The 25853-nt window shown below is 38.2% G+C and overlaps 1 long non-coding RNA gene across 1 annotated transcript in view; it reads right to left on the reverse strand.

The window, feature by feature from the left end:
- LOC125088360 (uncharacterized) overlaps positions 1 to 25853 on the reverse strand; it is a 330481-nt gene that overhangs the window by 202340 nt on the left and 102288 nt on the right. The window contains exon 2 of the long non-coding RNA XR_007123696.1: positions 14250 to 14312. This is a non-coding gene — a long non-coding RNA (uncharacterized LOC125088360). The remainder of the gene's footprint in view (positions 1 to 14249; positions 14313 to 25853) is intronic.

A 25853-nucleotide genomic window follows, 5' to 3' on the forward strand; every position in this document is an offset into this window, starting at 1 on the left:
CACATCTTAGAAGGCCTATAGATCTGTTACACACACAGTAATGCAGTGGGATTCCATCGTGTCATACCCATCTCTCAAAAGAGTCAACTATTTCTGCAGGAAATAGTCAATCTTTCTAAAATAGTACCTCTTTACTTACATATCTATGTTTCAAAGAGAGCTCTTATTAACACACATTAGGTCTTTGAGCATCTCCATGAAAATTCTAAGGGAGTTTTAAAGATTTTTTTAAAATTTATTTATTTGGGGCGCCTGGGTGGCTCAGTGGGTTAAAGCCTCTGCCTTTGGCTTGGGTCATGATCCCAGGGTCCTGGGATCGAGCCCCACATCGGGCTCTCTGCTCAGCAGGGAGCCTGCTTCCTCCTCTCTCTCTGCCGCCTCTCTGCCTACTTGTGATCTCTGTCTGTCAAATAAATAAATAAAATCTTTTAAAAAAATATATTTATTTGACAGAGAGAGATCACAAGTAGGCAGAGAGGCAGGCGGCGGGGGGCGGCAGGGGTGGAGCAGGCTCCCTGCCAAGCAGAGAGCCCGATGCGGGACTCAATCCCAGGAACCTGAGATCATGACCTGAGCCGAAGGCAGAGGCTTAACCCACTGAGCCACCCAGGTGCCCTCTAAGGGAGTTTTAAATAAAAATTCCTTCAAGGGGCATGGAAGTTTATAAACAAAGCTTCTTAAAATGGAGAAGATGGTACTAGGAGGAGCATGGAATTCAACCAATAGTGCCCTCACAAGGCACCAATGTGAGGTCATGATGTCAGATTTGTGAACATCAGACTACTGCCTACTTCTTTCTGAGAGTGAGGTTTATTGAAGTATAACTTACATGAAAGAAGATACACCCTTTTTAGTGTACAGTTTTATGAGTTTTGTCAAATGTAGAGTCAGGTAACCACCACCACACCCAGGATGCTGAAAAGTTCCATCGCTCCTCCAAAATCCCACTGTACTTTTAGTCAACTCCTCCCTCAGCCCAGTCCTTGGCCACCATTGACACATCCTCTATTCCTATAGCTTTGCAATGTAAATGCAAGCAACAGCATGGAGATTTGGGAGTCTGGCTTCTTTCACTTAGCACAGGGCATTTGAGATTCAGCCATATTGTTGCACATATCAGGAGTTCATTCCTTCTTATTGCTGAATAGTATTCCATCATATGGCTAGATCACTGTTTATCTACTCACCAGCTGAAGGACACCTGGACAATTTCCAAGGTTGGGAGATTATGAATAAACCATTATAAGCCTCAACTGGCAGGTTTCTGTGTGACCATAAGTTTTTATTTCTCTTGGGAAAACCCCTAGGAATAGGTTTTCTGGGTCATATGGTACATGTATATTTAACCCTTTAAGATGTTGCCAACCTGTTTTCCAAAGAGTGCTCCCATTTTCCATTTCATCGGCATGTGTGACAGTTTGGTTACATATTTAACTCAGGAAGGTAACCTATGAGAATATTTTAAAGAATTGTATCAATAAATGGATAGTGATCAGGAAAAGAAAGATGAGCACTAAATTCAGTTCCATATAAGGCAGACTAAGCCAACACTCAATTTCATTAAAGATTCTTTAGGTGAGATTCTATTTTAGGAGTCACAAAACCTATTACACTGAAGTTTTGCCATTTTTGCACATGCACCCCCCCCACACCACTTACCTCTTCTCTCCTCACTTCTGCTTCCCTTGTCCAAACCTCAAGAATCCTGAAGACCCACTTCAAATGTCAGCTTCTCTTGAAACATTCTGGGCAAGAATAACCAATTTCTTCTCTGAATTCATACAGCCCTTATAATTCCTCATAATTTTTAATTCCCATTATGTATCTCATGGCTTGCATTCTATTAAAGCATGTATACTCATTTTTTTTCCTCCTTGAGAATCATACTCTTCTTATACCAGGGCTGCCAAAAGAGATCAACTCAGCTGTACAACCCTCTAAGCCAGAATAGGTCTATGTATGCTAGACTATTCTGTGGTACAAGTGTGCATAATGTTCAAGGTCAAATGCACCAGCCACTATAAATATCCAAGATGATGAAGAATTATACAACTCCAGAGTTACACACATCCTTCTGGATAGTCAATGCACTTAGGTTTAAAATTTACAGTGTGGATCTACTTTAACTGAATTCAACAGAGGAAATCTCCACTTAATCTCCAAATAATAATCTAAGAGGAAGATTCCACCACACATTGCCGGGTGGTCCTCCACCAAAACAAAAGACGCAGGACATTTCATCTGTTTTAACAAGAAAAGAGGTTTCATCAAAATAAGCCAACTACTTAGAGAGGGTTAGGGAAGACTATTAAAGAAAAATAATTCCATAGACTAAATGTCATGTAAAAATCTTATGTGAAAGCCGAAGGGCTAAGAAAATGAAGAACACTGCCCCTACTTTTTTTTAATCTGCTCTTCCTCTTTCACTAGGTCTAGAAAAAATCATATGTTAACTACTTCTTTCACTATAGTTTCAACTGAGTCTCTCAAATGCCTGGTCTCCCAAATGCCAACTCAGTGCTACTGAGATGGCAGCGTTATTGGGAAATGTCAAAGCTGAACCCCAAACAGCCTTGCTGGAGTCTTTTTTTAAAGTCTCAGAATATCACCTTTTTTTTTTTGTTTAAGATTTTATTTATTTATTTGACAGACAGAGATCACAAGCAGGCAGAGAGGCAGGCAGAGAGAGGAGGAAGCAGGCTCCCTGCTGAGCAGAGAGCCCGATGTGGGGCTCGATCCCAGGACCCTGGGACCATGACCTGAGCCGAAGGCAGAGGCCTTAACCCACTGAGCCACCCAGGCGCCCCTCAGAATATCACCTTTTATACCTTTATTTAAAACTGTGATCTTGAGCTAAGCTGCTGTACTCGACTGTGTCCCTTTAACCTAGGGAACTCACTGCCAAAAAATATTATTGAGGCCAACAGCTTAATAAGTTTTATAGAAGATTAAATATTTATATGAATAAAAATAGCACCTGCAGCGACACCAGGAAGGATAAAATTACAAGGGCTATGAAATCTTCATGCTTCAGGGCATAAATTGCTTACCAGCTGGATGAGGCCGTTTTTCCTCACGAACAACACCGCACTGCTAAATATGTCTTCCTGAGAAGGATCTCAATGCTGAACATTTTCAGGACCAAAGACTACAGGAGAAGGACTAGTAAACTCCTGGTAGGAATCCAGCTCAAGGTTGTACTGGATTTTAGAAAACAGACACAATGCTCTACCAATCTAAAATACAAAAACAATGATGCAAGAGAGAAGCCAACCACTCCATTCACACCGAGTGGGATTAAGATGGAACAAAAGGATGAAAGGTGAGAGAGCTCACAACGGGAAATGAGCCCCAAGTTTGATGACTGATACAGAATCTTTGCAGGAAAGAACTGAGGACCCCAAATCTTAAAGCCAGTTAAGGTAAAACTGGAAAGGAAGTAGTCAGTCAATTAGTTAGGCTAAATCTCTTCTTTCTTTAGCATTTTCCCAAAGTAGAAATGAACCATACAGATTATCAATAAGACCTTACTCTTCTAAACCTTATTAGAGCAAAGGCCAACACTGATGAGAGAAGAAAGCAACTGGGAAAACATAATGAAATAAGCAGAAAAATCAAGAGAAACTAACAAACGTGCAACAATTTTTCAATGCCAGATTTCACTTCTCCCGGCACCAACTATACGGTGGCTTTACAAAAGACTCCTTTTTCCTCATGGGTCACAAGAATGATAGTAAATAGCAATCAATCCATTTTATAAATAAAATATTCAACAAAGTAAAGAGTAGCATCCAGCCAGGCAAAGTAGGTTGATAAGGTTAATGACTTGTTAGCTTTATTGAAAATTCACTTGACTTTGCAAGTCTGGATAACCCAATGTGCACAAACATTCTAGAGTTACTAGAGCTCCTTGATGTTCAGCTGCATAATTAGCTGCTTTCTACCAAAGGATTATTTAAGAAACAGCTATGGGCTCCAGGAAGGTGCTCCCGTGCAAAATAGCATAGGGAAGTACATGATGGGTGGCCCTCAGAACGACTAAATGAACAAAGGGCTCCTGTGGATTTTAATAACACCGATCCACTTATGAATCATAAATCAAATGGGGACCCTCTTGCAATTCAAAGATTTCCAAGATTTCTGGAGAGAATGCTCCAGCAAAGCAGCATGTTATCAGCCAGGATTAACCATACTTGGCTCACACTCTTTTAAAAATAGCATTTTGCACTCTCAGACAGGTCTGGCAGAGACAGCAGGAAAGGTAGGGGGAGAAGGGGGCAGGGGGACCTTCAGGGCCCGTGACAAGGGTCTTTCTTGCAGAAGCCAGAGTTTGGCAGAGATGGATGGAGCTGAGAGGAGCAGAGAAATGCAGGCTCATAAAGATGAGCTGTCACATTCTAAACCAGAGAGATAAATAAACGGTTAGTATCAATAGGAGCCGTTTCTTATTATTTTTAGAAAGTCTTTAATTTAATGCATATTTTCTTTGCTGAAAAGGAAATAGTGATATTAACAAATTGGTTTTATTTCTAACCTGGCAGGCTGCCTGCAGTGAAATGTAAATACATGTACATGGGAGCCGGGATTAGCATTTACTGAAGAAAAAGAGTAGTCAATATTTTAATGAGGAAGTCTAAGAAAGCAATTGCATGAAACACACTCCGATGTCACAGGGGAGCTTTTTAAGTTAAGCCAACTAGTTCCAAATTACTACTTTGCTCAGCTTTCCTTTAAGGGAAGTTTAGACTTACTTAAAAAAATACAACTGTGGCATTTAGTCTTAAATATCATAAAATAGCTGTAATATTCATCTCTATAAATACATACATTAACCTATATACATGTCTCTCATTATATATATAGAAAAAGGATGTCTGACATGCCATTCTTCAGTTAAATGGCCCATTTAACACTGTCATCCTTCTCCTTTTTTCAAAGACAGAAACACTAGGTGAAGAAAATTGATACTATCCAAGACTAAGGGATAGATGTGAGGGGTGGAAAATGCATGGTAGGAAATATGAGTAACCAAAGCAAATAAAAATCAATGATAGTTTAAGGATAGAGTTGTATATATAAGACAAGTTTGGGTGGCAGAAAAAATCTACTAGAAAAACACTATCATGTGATTTCTTTTTTTATTTTTCTTTTTTTCATTTTTATTTATTTGACAGAGAGATCACAAGTAGGCAGAGAGGCAGACAGAGAGAGGGGGGAGAAGCAGGCTCCCTGCTGAGCAAAGAGCCCGATGTGGGGCTCGATCCCAGGATCCCGAGATCATGACCTGAGCTGAAGGCAGAGGCTTAATACACTGAGACACCTGGGTGCCCCTGTCATATGATTTCTAATGAGACATCCCTAATTTCAACAGATCAGAAAGAGTTAGAAAAACATTCTGGGTATTGGGTGAGTGTGGTAAACCAAGGAAATAATAAAAGAGCTGAAATATCACTCAGAAATGATTACTCATGCTTAAATGATATCAAATGATCCCAAGTGTTGAAGACTTCTGTATCAACATTTCTGAAATACAGGATATCCAACAGGACTAACTACTTTAACAGCACACATTAAAACAGTATTTCCTAAAGTCTCTTGAATACTATCAAGAACATTTTCTGTCAAATATTATGCAGATTATACTCTCACACTGGCCAAATTGTATGTATTCGTCAAACCTCAAGAGGTTTCACTACTAACATCAAGTGATAAAGAGCAGAAATTGGTAAAACAGGAAAAAAAAATCACAGAAAATAATCAACAAAGCTAAAAGTTGTTATTTTTAAAGAGAGTGATAAAATCAATAAACAGAGAAGGGGCATGTCATCAATACTAAGATCCTGCAGACATTAGAAGGATCATAAGAAAGACCTTATAATCATTTATACTTTTATCCATTCATAATTATATGCTTTTATGAAAATAAGTTATCTATATATCTAAAAGAAAGTGTTATACATGACAACCAGGAGAAATACACCAAAATATTCAAAGCAACATTCAGCTTATTAGACAAAAATCATTGCCTTTAATTTATAATTTTTTTAAATCCTGCATTCCCACAAAGGTCTACTATACACAGTGGAGATGAGTAAAATACATTCACATTCAACAATATAAATGGGTCTCAGAAACATAATATTGAGTGAAAATTTGTCACAAAGGAAGCATCAGTATACCTTTAGTGTGATACACTTTTTTAAAGAAAGGTTTTATTTATTTACTTGAGAGGGAACATGTGCCTAAGAGAGCACAAGCCAGATCAGCAGCAGACCTAGAGGTAGACGTAGACTCCGAGCTGAGCAGGGAGCCCGGGACCATTTTCTGAGCTGAAGGCAGACGTTTAACCAACTGAGCTACCCAGGCACCCCTAATGTTTCCATTCTTAAGCTGGATCTTAAGTTTGTGCATATTCATTTCATTATTATGCTTTGTAACTTATACATATATAACATATTTCATTTGTATGCATAAAATATTACCGATAAAATCAAAGCAGAGAAAGGACAGAAGAGATCTATTTCCCCTGTCAATGATCCTTCCCACCTCCACCAGGGACAAGTGAAAGACTCCTGAGAGCCTCACCACTGACAGACCTAGGTGATAACAAGACTAGAAGCTGTCTCTATACCAGTCAAGAGCTATTTTATGATGAGCCAGAATATTTTTTACAAAAACCTATCCACTAACCCTCTTGACATCCATTCAGAAACACTAAGTACAAAAAGAAAAAAAAGTGTGTGTAGTGGTTGGGGGCAAAGAAGGTGGGGTACTATGGCACCTCCCTGGGAAAACTCATCCTCAAAACTGAAGTACTGAAACTGGGGCAGAAAAAGGAAGAACAGAAATACATGTTGGAAAGGAGAGTATTTTATGTGTTTGAACAGAGACCTAGACTTTCAGGGTTTAGATCTCTGGATGATGCTTCCCGAAAACTGGGACTTAACCAAGGATGTATTCACAGTTATATTTCCTCCAGATACAGACCCAAGAAGGAAATCTGACCATCACACAACAAGACATACCCCTAAGAAGAAACCCCTAAACCTGTTGACAAGCACCCAACAAAGCATCTATGATAGGCTATTGCAGAAGAAGGAACAACAACGGTCCATTAACTCAAAGGAAGATCATTGCCTCTGAAAATATGATACTTGAGGACATCAGAGGTCTTACCCAACTGTGAATTCTTGAGGTCAGGGGCCAAGTCTTGTTTACTCATGTGTTTCTACTATTTAAAGCAGTGCCTGGCACAAAGTAAATGTATAATGACCATTTTTAAAATAAATTCAACTGTTTCAGATCTACAAGAGAGAGCAAAATAGACCTCACTGTAAAAAGTACAGAAAACTGTCAGGAGAAATAAAATATGAAAGAGAAACAGAATAATAAAAGGAAGATGAGTGAGATAAGAAGCGAGTATATGTAACCAAAAATGCACGGACAAGACGTAAATTCATGCTAAAGGCAGTAAATACAAGAAGGATAAACAAGAAAAAACAGCGTTAACATTTCAGGACTACAAATCAACTGCAAGAGACCAAACACCCACCGTAAGTTTAGATTAAGTTCCAATTTAGTTGGCCAAGAGAGCAAAATAGTCAGGAGTCCATACGTTTCAGCATGAAGTCCTTTGGTTTCCGGAGTCCCTAGTGAGAGTATAGCGAATTGTAGAGGCCTCAAATTTGCCCACTCCCTGCATCCATGCTGCTGTAATAAGGAACGCCAGTTTCTCCAAATAAGAGCTAGAGTTCATTTCTGTACCCCTGAATCCACAATAGTCAGTGACTTCCTTTGGCCAATATAACCTAGCAAAGTGATGTCATCAGAGTCTTGGAAAGTGCTTAGCATTGGAGTTTGCCCTCATGTGCTGCTTTAGGAACTTTCAGATATGTGGTTCCAAGTCCAGAAACAGGCACAGGGATCACCTCCAATTGACCCACTCGCTGAATGCACTCACATGAGAACTGCCCAACAGAGTCCAAAATTACCCGCCTACAAAATCTTGAACTAATAAATGATAGCTCTTTTAAGCCACTAGATGGGATGGGGGTGGGCGGTGGGCTATGCAGCAAAAACTAGCTGACCCAGAGGTAGTAAGCTCTCAGGAATACTCTCTGCGCAAGGCTTTTAGATCTAAGCTCAGTCCTAGCTGCCCCCACCTTGTCTTTATACTTAGATGTAATCATCACTCAGGAAAAATTTAAATGAGTTATGTGTTAAGAAGGAACATTCCAACTTATGAAACTGCTGGTTCTTAAGCCAAAGAGTTCTAGTAAAACCATATCCTAATGGGAAGGTAGAGGAGCCGAATAAGGGAAGCAAAGTCAGTGTCCAAGTAATCTGGAGGAAGTTAACCTTGAGTATCACCTTCAGTTTTATGGTTTCCTGGAAAGCCCCTTTCCCTTAAATACCCTCAAAAGCAGAGGAAAAAACAAGATGAAAATTACTGAAGAGGCATTATATGTTAATAAAAAATTTTTTAAAAAAATTACTGAAGAGGGAAGAGTACATGTTAAGATCAGAACAGGGATTTATCATTTATTCATTCACTCATCCACTAGAAAATACCATTTGTTTAGTGTCTCCAGTGTGCCAGGATCTGGACATAAACATATCCAGGTATACAGAAATGAACAAACTGGTATGGTTCCTGCCATCATACAACTTACTGTTTCAACATCTAGATCACTGGGGTTCCTGAAAAGATCAGGATAAATGGGACAAAACCAATAATTCAAGCTATAATACATGAAAACATGTATCAAGTGGAAAAAGTCCAGTGAATACCGATCAAAAAGATAATTACTATCAAGGCAAACCCATACCTAGATGCATCTTGTCAAAATGTTTGAGTTACAAGAATCAAGTCTCACAAACATCCAGGCATGGGAAAACAACAACAACAACAACACACATACCCCATATACCCATGATAAAGAAAACAAACAAACAAACCAGCCTTTCCTCAGCTTCTCCTTTAATGCAAATATTGATTTAACAAAATTACAGAATTTTGAGGGAAAACGTTCCAACTCAAGAATTGTATACCTAAAGAAAGAATGGAAAAATATCCTCCCAAATGCATGAATTCAGAAAACCAACCACGCATCCTTCTTGAAAAATTATCTAAAGCCATACTCAACCTCACTGAGAGATTAAGAAAAATTAAGAGGTCAAAAATAAGAAAGATAAAGTATAAAAATCTAATTGGGAATAGTAAAACCAGTTAAGAATACAAATAACAAAGTAATTATATCAAATCTATTTTAAAGGCTAAAACGGAATCATAAATATTATTTATGAAAAAGCAATGCATATGTTGTAAGAATAGTAATTTCTTAAATTAATAGAAATTTTCTAGAACCTGACATTATATTAACAGAGGCCAAGATATAGGGCTAAGGGAGAGCAGTAGTATATGTACGGGGTGGGAAGTATGCTAAATTCTTCCATTTAAATAGAAGGTGTAAAAATGCTGTTTGCCCTTAAATTTGAGAGAGACTGATAGACTAAAGAATGCTTTTGAGAGGTTTTAATGAAAACAGAACTTATTACAAAACATACACTCTATAAAACATTAACAAAGAATGTCTATATGTTCAAAGATAGAAAAGAATGGGGAAAAACCACCCAAGTGTCAAAAAGAAAACATAATGAAAATAGTAAAGCTAATATTTTTGTTTATGACAATATTTATAAATGCCTTAAACTTCTCTGTGAGAAGACTAAAAAGGAGAAAACCAGATTAGGAAACTAAAGTCAACTGTATATTTATTACAAGAGATACACCTAAGACAAATGAGTACAAAAGGATGAGTAAAAAGATGAGCAAAGATATCTGAAGAGATACAAATAAAAAGAAAATCAAAGTTTTAATATTAACATTAAACAATGGAAAACTCAAAGCAAAACACACATATGTTTGGGAGGGAGAGAAACCATAAGTGACTCTTAATCTCACAAAACAAACTGAGGGTTGATGGGGGAAGAGGGTTTGGGTGGGGGGGGGTATGGACATTGGGGAGGGTATGTGCTATGGTGAGTGCTGTGAAATGTGTAAACCTGGTGATTCACAGACCTGTACCCCTGGGGATAAAAACATATGTTTATAAAAAATAAAATAAAATAAAATAAAACACGCATATGTTCAAAGAGAGCTTTCATATTAGAGGAAAACAGTTCAATGCAAATATACAATGTTTATGTGTCAAATAATACTGTGCTGACTCACAGAAAACAAATATCTCGTATCTATCTTATCTATAAATAAGTTAACTTACCTATAGGTATCTTATCTATATCTATCTTATCTATAAATAAGTTATCTTATCTATAAATAAATTACAGAGTAGTAAGAACAAATTAATAAAGGACTTCAACTTTCCTCACAGTTGGTCAAAGAAGATCAAAGAAGACAAAAAATGAGCTGGAGACAGAACAGCTTGATGATATAATTAATAAGATTAAGTTTTCTAAATAAAATAACTTTTATCACCAGTGCCCATGTACTCCTTCCTAAAGATCATCAGGCATGCGCTTCTACAAAGATAATGCCAATAAAATTCAAGAAAACATCATAGCATGTATACTTCAGAGATAATCAAATCAAACCAGAAATTCATTTTAACAGACGGAATTTTAAAATTCAACCATTTAAAAATTTCAAGTTCATCTTTTAAAAAATTTGGGGGTCATAGACAATATCAACATGCCACTTCAGTTTATTAATAAATAAAATAAGAATCAAAAGGTATGTGATACAGCTAAAATGGGAATCATAGGAAAATTCATAGTTTGAAATATTTTCGTTAATAAATGACAAAAAAGATCAACCCAGCATGCAACTTAAGAAGCTGGTAAGAGGGACACCTGGGTGCTCAGTTGGTTAAGTGTCTGCCTTCAGCTCAGATCTTGATGCCAGGGCTCTGAGCCCAGCATAGGGTTCATCACCAGCTAAGTGATGAATCTGCTTCTCTCTCTCTCTCTGCCCCTCCACCTCACTCATGCGCTCTCTATTGCACATACTCTCAAATAAATAAATAAAATCTTAAAAAAAAAAAAAAGCTAGTAAGAAAAATAGCAAAACTGGAAATAGTAAGTGGCTTCAAAAGCTGGTTCTTCAAAAATACCTCTGGCGGGCACCTGGGTGGCTCAGTGGGTTAAGCCTCTGTCTTCGACTCGGGTCATGATCTCAGAGTTCTGGGATCGAGTCCCACATCGGGCTCTCTGCTTGGCCGGGAGCCTGCTTCCCCCTCTCTCTCTAATCTCTCTCTCTCTCTCTACTCTCTCTCTCTCTCTCTGTGCTTACTCGTGATCTCTCTCTGTCAAATAAATAAAATCTTAAAAAAAAATACCTCTGGCAAAGCTCATTAAGTTATTAATATTAAGAATGAGAAAAGGGACTTCGCAATGGATTTATAGGATTATTTTTTAAATGGTAACAGAATATTTTGTATGCATTTGTATTAACAAATTTCACCTCTATATAAACTGGCATTTCAACAGGGAAATATAAATTAATCAAAATTGATTCAATTAGAGACAGAAAACAACTTAAATATGTCAATACCTTTGAAAGGAAGTTAGAGGTTTCAAAGAATTTGTCCCTCAAATGAGTCAGGCGCAGACATTAATTCTATCACATCTAAAGAAGAAGAGGGTTAATTCTTGTACTTAAACTGCTCCAGAACATGATACTGGGGGAGGAGGACTGGAGAGGATGGGGAAATTTTATTAATTGATATTGTGAGGCTACAATTTTCCTTGTTCAAAAAATGTAATTAAAATGGCACAAAAAGAGAACTTTACAGATATAACTTAGACATCATATGCAGAAACTCTAAATAAAATGTTATCACAACCAAGAGAGGTTTATTTCTGATATGTAAGAATGAATACCTCTTAGAAAATCTACCAAGAAATGGGAAGACACCCAATGTTCTCCAATGGAATGACTCAATATTATTATGGAGATGCCAATTCTACTCCAATCATTTACATTTTTATCCAAGTATCATCAAAATCCAACAGAAAAAAATCCAACAGAAAAAGAGAAAAAATAGCTAAGATAATTTTGAAAGAGAAGGCAGAGGCAAGATGGGCGTTATTAAATATATACCAAAATGACAACAATTACATAAACACTGCAGCATTGATATAGGAAATTATTTACATTACCAAAATTAAAAACTACCTATATTTCCACTGTTCAGTAGGAATGGGTAAAATTTCTTTAAACTACTGCCATGCAATTGAAGAGTATGCAGTAATTAAAAATTAAATTGTAGAAGTCACAGAAGATGTCCAAGGTCTAAGGGTAATCAGGACTAAAACTTTACAAACAAATTAATAGCATAATTTCTTTTAGGAACGCAAACTATCACAGGGGACAAAACCTTAGAAGATATATACTAAATGTAAACAAAGGATATTTTTCCATAATGGGATTAAATTATTTTAATATTTGGGCTCTTCACATTTCTCAAAATTTTCAAGACAAATATATTGCTACTGTTTTCCTAAAAATATTCTCTTTTTTTAAGCTCAAGCCCTCTAAAATCCAGTATTCTATTAATTTAAGCATACTTATACATGACTGAAATTCATTTGAGATATATACAAAGGAAATCTGTGCTTTGTGCCAATGGCAAGCATCTGGATATGACTCACCAAAAAAATTACTATATGTCTGAAGGAAATATTAAAACAAATAGCCCAGCGCTGCAGTGACTGCATAGAACTGTATATATTCATTCTGTGCACTGGACAGGAATTTTTCATTTCATACATCATTTACAACTTGCTGCAGTGATTCTGCAAAATCAGTCCATACCATTAGCACTCACAAAGAGAAACATCCAATGTTCTCATTGTTGGAAAATTCGAGTGTTTTGGGCTCCGAAGTGCACAAATGTCAATATTCCATCTAAGCAGATGTTGCTCTGATAACCAGGATGAGGCCACCAGGCGACCAGGAACCACAGACAAGGATCAGATATCTGGGGTCAAGCCCATTGACTTTTTGAAATCTATAGTTTTAACGTGGCATGTGCTTATAGATATACTAAATCTTAAAAACTATTTGAAATAAATGAAAACAAAATGGAGAAGTCATAAGCAAACCCCTCCGGAGGGGCTATTTTTTTTAATGAGAAACAGCTCTGATTTCTAAAATATTTTATCAAGGCATTGATAACAACCATCTGGCTTACTCAACACTCCATCAAATGAATGTCTGATGCATTCAACTAAGTCCCTGCTCTTTTTTAACAGTGTTGGTATTTTCAAATCATAGCAAGGAGAAGTATATATACCAAAGCAATACAAAATATGGCCTTGTATACTTTAGGGCAAGAAGAGAGATGTTTCACTGGGCAGTGAAATGCTCCCAGGGTCAAAAGAATTCTGGAATAGCAAAGAGGCTTAGGAATAGCAAATGTCAATTTGGTTCTGCTTCCAACATGCCCTAACACTCAAACTCCCTCTCTCTTCCCTTCTTTCTCCTTATGTAGGAAAACATAAACCACAATTTTCTGGTGAGTACATCTACCATATCCTCAGGTCTAGCTACAGAAATGGAAATGAATTCCAAGAAGTATCCAATGAATTGCAAACAACATCCTATTTCACTACTCTATGGATTTTCCCATTACTTGCTTCATTCATTTCTAGAATAATGGGGATCCAGAGGTACACTCAGTCTCAACACGGAGTCCATCAATGAGTCATCCACATGACCCTCACCACAACCAGCCATAACTAAGCACTAGAATTATCAAGCTCATCAACAATACCTTGCTTTGAAATTGCCAACTGCCCCTACCTACACACCAACAGACTCTTTAGCAACTGGTTCGATTTTTTCCAGAACCAAAAGTTGAGTAGTTGATGAATACTTCTTATTGTGCAGAGGGCATCAAAGTCCTAGTAACAAAGGTCAAATTCATGACAGAACAAATACTCAGGAGTTTGTGAAGCAAAGCCATTAACATTTAAGTTGTTCATTCTCATGTCACAAATATTCAGTATCACTATGTCTAAGAAATCAAACAGGAGAACACCCTCCTCCCTGCTGAAATCAAACTTTGACTACTGAATTAAGAAAAAGAAAGAAAGAAAAAAAGAAAGAAGAAAGAAAGAAAAGAAAGAAAGAAAGAAAAGAAAGAAAGAAAGAAAGAAGAAAATGCACTCTGAAGAGGATTCCATGGGTAAATCTAGAGCATCCCCAACGGGATGTGCATACATACCAAGGTGAGTTCTTCTTGATTATTCTTCTTCTGTTCACGGAAGAATTCAAGAAATCCAGAAGTCTGTAAAAGAAAAAGGTTTGGCTTAAGGAAAAGATCTAAAAAAAAAAATAGCAGTCAAACCGATGAAGGAGAATTGACAGTGGTAATATGTGTGCTCGGCTAAAAATGAGGCATTCTCAGTGGGAAGTTGATAAAAATCTGCAAGCCATGGAGGTCATGGCCAGAGTGAACACTGAATGCTTCACATCTCAAAATGGAAGTACTGTTTCTAATTGAAAAGGGAGCCTATGAAGTACTATTCATTGCCCTTCCTTCTCCAAAAAAGGTAGATGAAGGATTGAATAGAAATTCACTTCATATTAAATCCAATGATGTATACATTCCAATTAATGAGTATTTTAAGCACTTATTTATGAAAAAAGAGGAAAACTTTTGTGATTTTCTCACAGGTCTCCATCTGAGAAAAGTACAAGGTAAGTGACAGCAAGTTTCTTCCCCAGAGGTAATTACAGAAGAATTCTACGTTGAGGATGAAACTCAGGTAGGAGTTTGTTATGCAAATTTGCCTAACCATAACCTAAAATTTTAGTATAAAAATAGCCAATCTAAAATTACATCCTTTTTGCAAAAGATCAGAATTTGAGTGAACTTTTGCCTCACTTGTGTTCCTGTTTGGGGATAAGTGTCTTGGATATTATATGATTTACCTATTATCACCAGCATCATGCAAATAAGATGAAATAGAACCTAGGAAAAAGATCATGTATGCCAAGAATGAGTGCCAAATAAGAAATAACAAGTCCAGAAATCCAGCAAGAACAGCAGAAGCAGAAAGTGACTACAAAGATTTTGATTATTCAATATAGCATTAGACCAGAAGTGGACTACCTCTTGGTGGGTATCTGGTCTTATGGGAGAAAGCAACCTACTATTACTTATTTTTAAGCAGAGAAACCAAAGTTGAGATGGTCAAACATGGTATAAATGGTTCCATAAGCATCTTGCCATCATTCTGAGACTGAGCTGGACATGGACATTAGGAGCTTGTGGAAGGAAAAAGCATTTTAATTGAAGGCAACAGTTGTTTTAGAAGGGCAATAAATAGTTACTGATCAAATTACTGGTCACTGTACAAACCAGATTTAACAATCATTTTCCAAAACCAAGGTAGAAGGATCTTGCCAAATGAATGAAGCAAGACAAGTGTAAGTTTTAAAAATAAAATATGAACTGTGGAGCCTGGTTGGCTCAGTGGGACAAGCACACAATTCTTTTTTTTTTTTTTAAGTAATGATGATTATTTATTTATTTTTATTTATTTATTTATTTTATTTGACAGAGATCATAAGTAGGCAGAGAGGCAAGCAGAGAGAGAGAATGGAGGAAGCAGGCTCCCCACCAAGCAGAGATTCTGATGTGGGGCTCGATCCCAGGACCCTGGGATCATGACTTCAGCCAGAGGCAGAGGCTTTAACCCACTGAGCCACCCAGGTGCCTCCACAATTCTTAATCTAGAGTTTGTGAGTTTGAACCCCATGCTGGGTATAGAGATTACTTAAAATGAATAAATGAAGGGGTGCCTGGGTGGTTCAGTCTGTTAAGCATGTGATTCTTGATTTCAGCTCAGGTAATGATCTCAGGGTCATAGGATCAAGCCCCATCATGGGGCTCATGCTCAGTGTGGAATCTGCTTAAGATTCTCTCTCTCCCTCTCCTTCTGCCCCTCCCGCTCATGTTCTTTCTCTCTAAAATATAAAAATTTTTTAAATAAATAAATCAATTTTAAAATAAAAAGCAAAGCATGAGCCTTAAAAACTTGTTTTATTAAAATTACAGTTATTGAAACATGGGGAGATTAAGAAGAGCTAAGGACAGGTTAACCAAAACCAGGAAAAAAGAGAACCAATAGGCAGTGAATGAAACATAATTCAGAACAGAGGCTGGAGCAAGCTGAGCCCTGGGCTCTACTTACTGTTTCTGAGCCATTATAAAGATAATAACACCTTATGGAGTATTACTCAGCCTCAAAAAAGAAATAAATCCTGCCATTTGTGACAACACGCATAAACCTAGAGGACATGATGCTAAGTGAAATAAGCCAGTCACAGAAGGACAAATGCACATGATTCTAGTTACATGAGATACCGGACACAGTCAAAATATAGAAGCAGAGAATAGAATGATGATTGCCAGAAGCTGGGGAGAGGGAAGAGGGGGAATTGTTTTTCAATAGGTATATGAAGTTTCCATTATGAATACATTCTAAGGTCTGCTGTACAACATACTACAGGTAACAAGAGAGTGTTGATATTGTGCACTTTAAAATATGTTAAATGTTCTTGCCAAAGAAATCCACAAAAGCACACAAAGATATTAGAGGTAACTGCTATGTTTAGCACCTTGGTTGTGGTGATGGTATCACAGATGTACATATATGCCTAACCTCATTAAGATGTATACATTAAATGTGTGCAATTCTTTTTTAAGATTCTAATTTTTGTGTGTGGTTTTTTCTTTTCTTTTCTTTTTTTCAGTGTTCCAAGAGTCAATGAGATTCTATTTTAAAGTAATCTCCACACCCAACATGGGGCTCAAATTCACAACCCTGAGATAAAGAGTCATACTCTCTACCTACTTAGCCAGCCAGGTGTCCCTATAATTTTTTTTGTAGATCAGTAATACCTCAGTAAACTTGAAAAAGAGAAAAGAAAACACCTTGCTGACTACAAAGCCCACTCAGTATTATCTAACATAAGCACTCTCAGAAGGTGCCTATGACAAGCACCTGAGTCCTTTCTCCATACTTAATGTTCAGTGCTTCCTTCCATGTACACACTGCATTCAAAATGAGATTTTTAGCCATAAGGCACATAAGAACGTTACTTTAAAGAGAGATTGCTCAGGAGCACCTGACTGGCTCAGCCAGTAGGTATGCAACTTTAATCTTGGGATCGTGAGTTTGAGCCTGACATTGGGCAGAGTTTACCTAAAAATTGAATGGATGAATGAATGAATAAAATACAAAGAGATGTTGCTCAAATGCAAACATCCCTTAGAAGAAAATTCAAGTCTACTTCATTTGGACTGGTCATAAAGACTTCCTCTTCTATACAGTTCATAATTTATATATTATACACTGATTTAAAAGAAAGATAAAAGGGGCGCCTGGGTGGCTCAGTCGTTAAGCATCTGCCTTCGGCTCAGGTCATGATCCCAGGGTCCTGGAATCGAGCCCCGCATCAGGCTCCCTGCTTGGCAGGAAGCCTCCTTCTTCCTCTCCCACTCCCCCTGCTTGTGTTCCCTCTCTCGCTGTCTCTCTCTCTGTCAAATAAATAAATAAAATCTTTAAAAAGATAGAAAAATAAAAGAAGATAAATAACAATAGCTTTATTTTTGGAAACAGACTACACTCTAGAGATTTCCAACATTTTTATTCTCAAAAATTATAATTTTGTCTGATACACAATGGTATTTATTAAAATGTCATTTCTCCATTTTGAAACCATCAGCTGTGTATAAGTATATGTATAATTTCCATTAGACATGTGACATGTTAAGAATAGCTCAAATCCCTTGGGTGCCTGGGTGGCTCAGTCAGTTAAGCATCTGCCTTTGGCTCAGGTCAAGATCTCAGGATCAAGTCTCACATCAGGCTCCCTATCAAGCAGAGAGGCTGCTTCTCCCTCTCCCTCCACCTCTGCCCCCAATTTGTGCTTGCTCTCTCTCTCTCTCAATCTCTCTCAAATAAATAAATAAAATCTTGGAAAAAAAAAAAGAATAGCTCAAAGCCCACAGTTAATTCCCTCTCAGACTTCTAGAAATTGAGCAGAAGGAACAACAAGGTGCATGCATGTGTGTCTATGTGTGTGACCAAGGTGGTAACCGATGATGTCTTAAAGCATGGCTCAACCTTTTGAAAACAGGTAGATAAAACTTGACTTAATAAAGTAAACATATCATTTTATTTTCCTAAGTGACGTAGATTATAGTCACAGTATCCAAAATTACCCAGGTTATTTTATAATACATTTTATAAATCCAATTTATATAGCCAAAACCTAAAAATGACAACAGAGCTAACTGCAACATGTTTCAGGGATTTTAGTGACCCTAAATCTCCCTTTCCATCAAAAAGAGAGAGACTTGCATGCATTATGACTCAGAGTGTCGAGACCAGAGGCTGGCAAACTTTTCCTAAGAAGGGCCAAATAGTAACTATTGTCTTCTTTGTGGGCCATATGGTCTGTGTCACATTTACTCAACCTTTTCCTTTTGGAGCTGTGTTCCAAAAGGCTTTACTTATGGGGGCATTGGGTGGCTCAGTTGGTTAAGTGTCTGCCTTTGGCTCAGGTCATAATCCTAGGGTCCTGGGATAGAGACCCACATTGGGTTCGTTGCTCAATATGAAGCCTGCTTCTCCCTCTCCCACTGCCCCTCAACACCCCGCCCCCACAACTCGTGCTCTCTCACTCTCTCTCACTCGCTCTCTCAAATAAATAAATGAATATAATCTTAATTTTTTAAAAAAATCACTTTGTTTACAAAAACAGGAGATGGTTAGATTTGGCCCATGGGTTATAGTTTGCCTAGCCCTATTCTAGAGGTTCACTGTTAGTAATAATTTCTACTATATTTCAACATGGTTTATCCACTTGTGGGCACATGTGATAACATGAATTTGAGAAGGGAATGAGGATATAGGAGCAAAAAAGAAAATGGTCGTAGGAAAATAAGATGAAAGTCTACATAGTCACTAAATAACTCTAAGCAGCCTAGAAGTCAAAGCAAAAAGAGTGACATGTCTGCTGGGTTGTCGTAGAGAGAATAATGTCTCTCCAAAGATGTCTATGTCCTTTTCCCCAGAACGTATGAATATACTGGATTACATTGCAAGGGGGATTGAAGGTTGTGGATGGAATTAAAGTTGCTAACAGCTGACCTCAAAATAGAAAAATTAGGGGCGCCTGGGTGGCTCAGTGGGTTAAGCCGCTACCTTCGGCTCAGGTCATGATCTCAGGGTCCTGGGATCGAGCCCCGCATCGGGCTCTCTGCTCGGCGGAGAGCCTGCTTCCTCCTCTCTCTCTGCCTGCCTCTCTGCCTGCTTGTGATCTCTCTCTGTCAAATAAATAAATAAATAATCTTAAAAAAAAATAGAAAAATTATTCTGGATTACCTGGGTAGGCTCCATGTAATCACAAGGATCATTTAAATGTGGCAGAAGGAGGAAACAGAGAGTTGGAGTCATGACGAAGACTAGACTGACTACTGCTGGCTTTGAAGATGGTCAAGAGACCATGAGTCAGGGAATGTGGGCAGCCTCCAGAGGCTGGACAAGGCAAGAAAAGGATTCTCCAGCAGAGCCTCTAGGACAAACAGAGCCCTGCCAACACTTTGATTTTAGCCCAGGGAGACCCATCTCAATCTTCTGACCACCAGAACTATATGGTAATAAATGCACACTGTTTAAGTCTACCAGGTTTGTGGTCATTTGTTATAGCAGATGGAAGAAATTAATATGTAGGTCCAAAACAGAAAGTAGAAATTTCTTTGTGGGTCTTTGTATTACGTGACAATGTGGATTACACACTGAATGAGATGCCCACAATGAATAAAATCCAAGTTCCCTGTTCTTCTTTCCTGAAATAACCCTTGAGTAGGCTGATGATACAGCAGCAAATCAGCAGAGCAAATGGTCTTCTGCAAGGAGACAAAATCATAAGATCCATTCTCTAAGAGTCTGGCTTCATGTAAGGATCGAAGTTAGAATATCCATATGTAATATTCTTTGAAGTGTGGGGTGTTATGACATGTCAGGAGAAGAAGAAATCTGTGTTCACATATGTGTAGGAAAGATCATTCAAAATTAAACAGTTGTTTTTATGTAAAGCTTCTCTGAACATTTAACATGCTCTGCAAATCTCCAAGGAGACAATAATATATACGGGCCCTCTAGCCATAAATCCTTTTTCTCTTCCAGGAGTATCAGGAGCTTAGAATCCTGCATGACCCATTTTGGAAAACTTTGACATGCAGCAATGGGCAAACCCAAAAGCCTCTTAGGTAATTCTTACATGCTCTCCAGGTGTTAAGGAAACTAATGCCCAATGAAATTAAGTGATCGATCCCTAGAGGTGCCCACTGTGATTAATTCACAAGGGTCTCAGCCTCGCAGCCATTCTGTAAGCATCGAGGCTGAGCCTCCCCTCTGTTTAGGATGAGCTTCAGGGCTCCCCCTCAGCAGGGCATGTACTAACTGTAGAAGTAGGCATGCCTGTACTTGTGGGATACCCACTAGAATAACCATTATGTTTTTAGTATGTATGTCTGGATTCAAAACCCTCTCTTTAGGAGAGTCCCAAAGTCTACAGTCTTAGCACAGAAGAAAGGAACGTAACACAGCTATTTGGTTTTTTTGGTGGTGGGGGTGTCTTAGCCTTGGCCTATCTCATTCATCACCCTGGAGAGAAAAGAGCCTTTTTGTACACTTCTAGGAAGGGGGGCTCAATTTTTAGCATCTCTATTTAGAGAAGAGAAAATGGGATGCTACCAGAGACATATTACACCTTTTCCTTTAAGTTATATATTTTTTTATTTTAATTGGTTTCCAAACTTCATTTTTTGTTCCAAGATAAATGTAGACTGTGTTGTTAAATGTCAAGAAATGAAAGCTAATCTACAAAGTGGCCCAGCAGTATATTTTCTGTTCCTGTACCATAGCAAAGGAAATATTATCAGCAGCCACTAAAGGTTTAGGAACTGCTAACATAAAAAATTCTTCTTCTGCTAGCCCCCCAAATTTCCACAATATTTGTACTTTTGCCTTTAAGACAATAAGCTTTTTTTCAGCTGCAAGCCCCAAATCCATAAGAGAACATGTAATTTCAGAGGATGTGTGACACCGTGGCAAACACAGTTTAGTGAGTTTAACACAAATCAACCCATTTAAAATGATTCAAGAAATATTTGCCAAATGATTGATGCTGGTTGTCCCAAAACATAATAAACTAAACCTAGAGGCACAAATTTAGGAGAGATTATCCTGATAATGTTGCATTTCTTCCAATTCAAAATATCAAGAGAAGATCTAGTTACTTGAAAACCCAAGGTTCTATGTCTCTATTGTGCAGACTACAGAGATTTCACACTCTATACCATGAGGACAGGAACATTTTAGGAAGCCCCCAACTTTCTAAATTCACTCAACACATGCCAGGAAGCAGCCACATAATCGCGTGGGACTGATTTCCTGGGGTCACTAGCTTTGCTGCAAGGTCAAGGAGTGGTGGGGGTGGGGTGGGAGTAGCAGGCACGTTTTCTAACAAGTGAGGGAACAGGGTAGGCACCATGCAGATGCCTGGTTGGCTGTGGCAGAAATTAGGCCTGTGTTCCTATCCCACCCCTACTCCCCGTTCCCCCATCTGCTCAGCATCTAACCAGCTGACTCACTCAGATGCAGAGTTAACAGGGTCGGGAGTCAGAGAGATGGGCTGAGCACAGCATGGCAGCTCCCTGAGAAAGCTGCATCAGGAGTTCTGTGTTATAAGTCAGATGATATAAATAAAATTTCTGAGAGTTTCCTGGAGTTTTTAATTTTCTTAAGAAACTGTGGAAAACATAACTATGAAGTTTCATTAGCAAAGCTTTCCCAGCTCTGGAGACATACAGTCTTTAAGAAGCAGAAACAAGGCTTCTGCATCCACCCGATAGTCCCAAGCTAGAACTGCAGACTGAGAGCTGCCTGCATTTTAGCATCCATGAGCAGGGCATGTGAATTAAGGTTGCAGTGATCACCAACTAACACCATGTGGTCCCCTAGTAACCCACTTGAAGCCACTACATAAGAAGTATAATGCAAATCAATTCTGTACCAGATATAATTCTGAGCTGCAAACCCTTCAAAAGATTTTAAGGATTTGTTTCACACCTTCCAAACATGAACGTGAAACCATCTCCCATTTTGTAGTTGGAAATTGTTTGCAAAAATGGCCACAATAATTCCTCCCCATTCCTTTATAATGCACGGCCCTTTGCAATGCAACTTTGCAATGCAACTCTGCAACTCTGCAGCTCCCCCATCAAGAAGTGTTTTGGGGTAGGGTACCTGGGTAGCTTAGTTAAGCATCTGACTCTTGGATAAGTCTCAGGTCCTGATCTCATGGTTCATGAGATAGAGCCCCACATTGCCCTCCATACTCAGTGGGAGCCTGCTTGGATATTCTCTTCTTCTGCCCCTTCCCCACTCAGGCTCTCTCTCTCTCTCCCCACCAAATAAATAAATAAATCTTTAAAAAAAAAAAAAGATTTTTTAAAAAGACCTCTTAAGTATGGGCTTTTAAAAAAGACCTCTTAAGGGGCACCTGGTTGGCTCAGTCATTAAACATCTGCCTTTGGCTCAAGTCATGATCTCAGGGTCATGGAGCCATGAAGCCCTGCATGGGGCTTCCTCCTCAGTAGGAATCCTGCTTCTCCCTCTCCCACTCCCCCTACTTGTATTCCCTCTCTCGCTATCTCCCTGTCTCTCTGTCAGATAAATAAATAAAAGATCTCTTAAATATGGTCTTGGCCATGTGACTTTCTTGGCCAAGAGGGTATTTGTAAACATGATATAAGCAGAGACTTGAAGAGCACTGGCCTACTGGGACTTTTCCTTTTTGGACTGCCATGATGCGAATAACCTCTAGCTAGATGTTGGAAACATGGTCCAGCCAATAGCTAGTGCCAGCAACATGTGAGCAAGGTTATTTTAGACCATCTCCTCCACTCCAGCCATCCAAGCCCAGGAGAGACCCACTAGTAGCACTGGCCAGCAGAGAGCCCAGTCCAGATTGCTGATTTAAAGACTGGCAAGTAAATTATATGGTTATTGTTTTAAGCTTTTATAGTTTAGGGTGATTTGTCACTCATCAATAGATAACTGACACATCAATCCATTCTTCCCTATATTAGACTAAATGTCATAAAATAAAAAGTAAAGAAGAAACAGTTACCCACAAACATTGAAAGGTTGCTCACTTGTTCACCAACATATGTACATGGGGTCTCTTGGTTGTAAACAAATTAGAGTAGGTTCTTGCTGCTGCTACTGATCTTGCTATGTATCTTAGCCAGTCAAAATACATGTTCTCTAAAGTGGTCCCGGTGATATTACCTGCTATTTTCTAAGAACTAGCCTAGAAAAAGTAGCTAAATCAGCAAACCTCATGAAGACCCATCATCTTCTACCACTGAACTGAACAAAAAAGCCCAGGACTTGGGGAAACCCAAATATTATAGTACCTTTTATATAAAAATATTGACTAAAGGAGCCCACTGAGTTTAAACTTTACTACCCATGAAAGAGTAGTATTATATCCAATCTTGAAGTTGCAAAAATTAGAACTATAGGATTTTAAATAAAATAGACAGGGATTCACATCTTGATTCTACCATTTAATACCTGTAGAACATGAGTATTAAAAATACTTATAATAATAGATAACACTAAGTGTTTGTTATATATCCAATATTATACCTAATAACCAATATCATATAATTCTTTTTTTTAATTAACATATAAGGTACTATTTGTGCCAGGTCTATACAGGTCTGTGAATCATCAGTCTTACACAATTCACAGCACTTACTATAGCACATAACCTCCCCAGTGTCCATAACCCAGGCACCCAATCCATCCCTCTTACCACCCAGCAATCCTCACGTTGTTTCCTGAGATTAAGAGTCTCTTATGGTTTGTCTCCGGTCCCATCTTGTTTCATTTTTTTCCCTCCCTACTCCCCACGAACCCTCGCCCTGCCTCACAAATTCATCGTATCAGAGAGATCACATTCTTATAATATTTCTGTGGGATAAGTTCTATTAATATTGCCATTTTTACACTGAGGCTTAGGGAGATTAAGTGACTTCCCAAGAAAATACCAGGTACATGATAGAGCCCAGATTTGAACTCAGGCAGTATGATTCCAGAGAGGATCTTCTATCCATTCCACTGTGACATGCTATCTCTCAAATTACATAACCAAGTCACTCATTCTTCGTTAACTTTTCATTTACTGTTACTTATTCATTGATTCAGTCATTCTAAAAATATTTAAGGAGCACCTCTTACATGCAAGGGTTTGAAGTGCTGGGGAATCAATAATGATGTGGTCCCTGCCTTAATAGGGTTTCAGGTTTAGTGGGTAAAGGAGATTATAATCAAATAACTCAGTCTCTCCTCATATCAGCATACTCTGAACCCTATTTTTAGACCAACCTTTTTCTACTGAAGAGCTGCACCATTCCTTAGCCTGAAATCATGCTCTAGGATTCCAGTGGTTTCAAACTGTGCCCACAAATTACTCAACATTCTTCCCTGAAAGAAGCAGAACTTAATTCTCCTCTTTTGAGTGTGGGCTGGACGTACTGACATGCTTCTAACAAATAGAACATGGTAAAGTAACAGGAAGGAAGGCATGTGTCGGTGAGAGGAGGCAGGAACTCTTCCCTAAAACTTGAAGAGTTCCATTTTTTAAGAGATTCCTAGAGATCAGGGCAATATTCAAATGGGAAGCTACAGAGGGGATCCCATGGATTAGAATGGGAGTAGCACTGCGTCTTTTTTACATGAATGTACCTAGCTAGATATATAGCTGGATCCCAACGAAACTGGGCTTCTACTTCATCTCCTAATTATGGCAATTCTAGAGGTAGAGAAGAAAAGAGAAGGAATTAAATGAAGACTTAAAACAAGTAACTAGTTTTTAAAGGGTCAGGAGATTTCAACACAGTAATGAAGCCTGTCTTTCTCTCTCTCTCTAACTACTGGTGGGACATCATGCAGTTTTATATACTCTTGAAATCATTACAAGAGAATCACAGATTGACATGGGTATTGGCTGAGTCATAAGCAAATGAGGAAGTACAGAAATGTCTCCCCAACCTCTGTATATTTTTAATTGCAAGAAGTACTCTTCCTTGGGAAAAAGTAATTACTGCCATTGCTCAAATGAATTACCATACCATATCTTTGTCCGAGTGTAAATACTTTAGGATCTATATGTTAGAGTTCACAATGGAACAATTTAGTCATCTGATTTTAAGGGGAATGTGAATTCGACTATGAATTTTTGTAGGTGAGAATTTCAATGAAAATATGCCCTTTCATTTCCAGAGCATCAGCACTTAATTGTCTAATTATTCCTGGCATGAAAGAAGAGAAATTAATATACAATTGAGGTAGAAAGGCAAGCTAACTGAGCTCCAAATGAAAAAATGTTTTGAATTGTATAAATAGTTTTGAACTATGCCGTTGTATTTTGGCTGGCAAACAATAAGATTCTTAACATGTGAAATTAGACCCATTGATGAAACTAAAGAGGATCGCAAACAAATGCCAAGTTGTTTAGCAAGAAATCTCGAAAAATTTGGCACGAAGCTACAATTCTTTTGAGGACTCCACAGGTCTCAGAAAGTAAAGTTAGCAGTAACTACTCAGCAATCAGGAAAGATAAGGGCTTCTAGGAGGACAGAGAGCCCTTGAGTTCTATCAGCTTATAATAAATAGCACTTCAAAAGTAGCACTTTTCAGAGATAATATATAAATATTTTAAGTAGTGAAGCATA

This window comes from Lutra lutra, chromosome 17 (assembly GCF_902655055.1).
Source record: "Lutra lutra chromosome 17, mLutLut1.2, whole genome shotgun sequence".
Taxonomy (NCBI): Eukaryota; Metazoa; Chordata; class Mammalia; order Carnivora; family Mustelidae; genus Lutra; species Lutra lutra.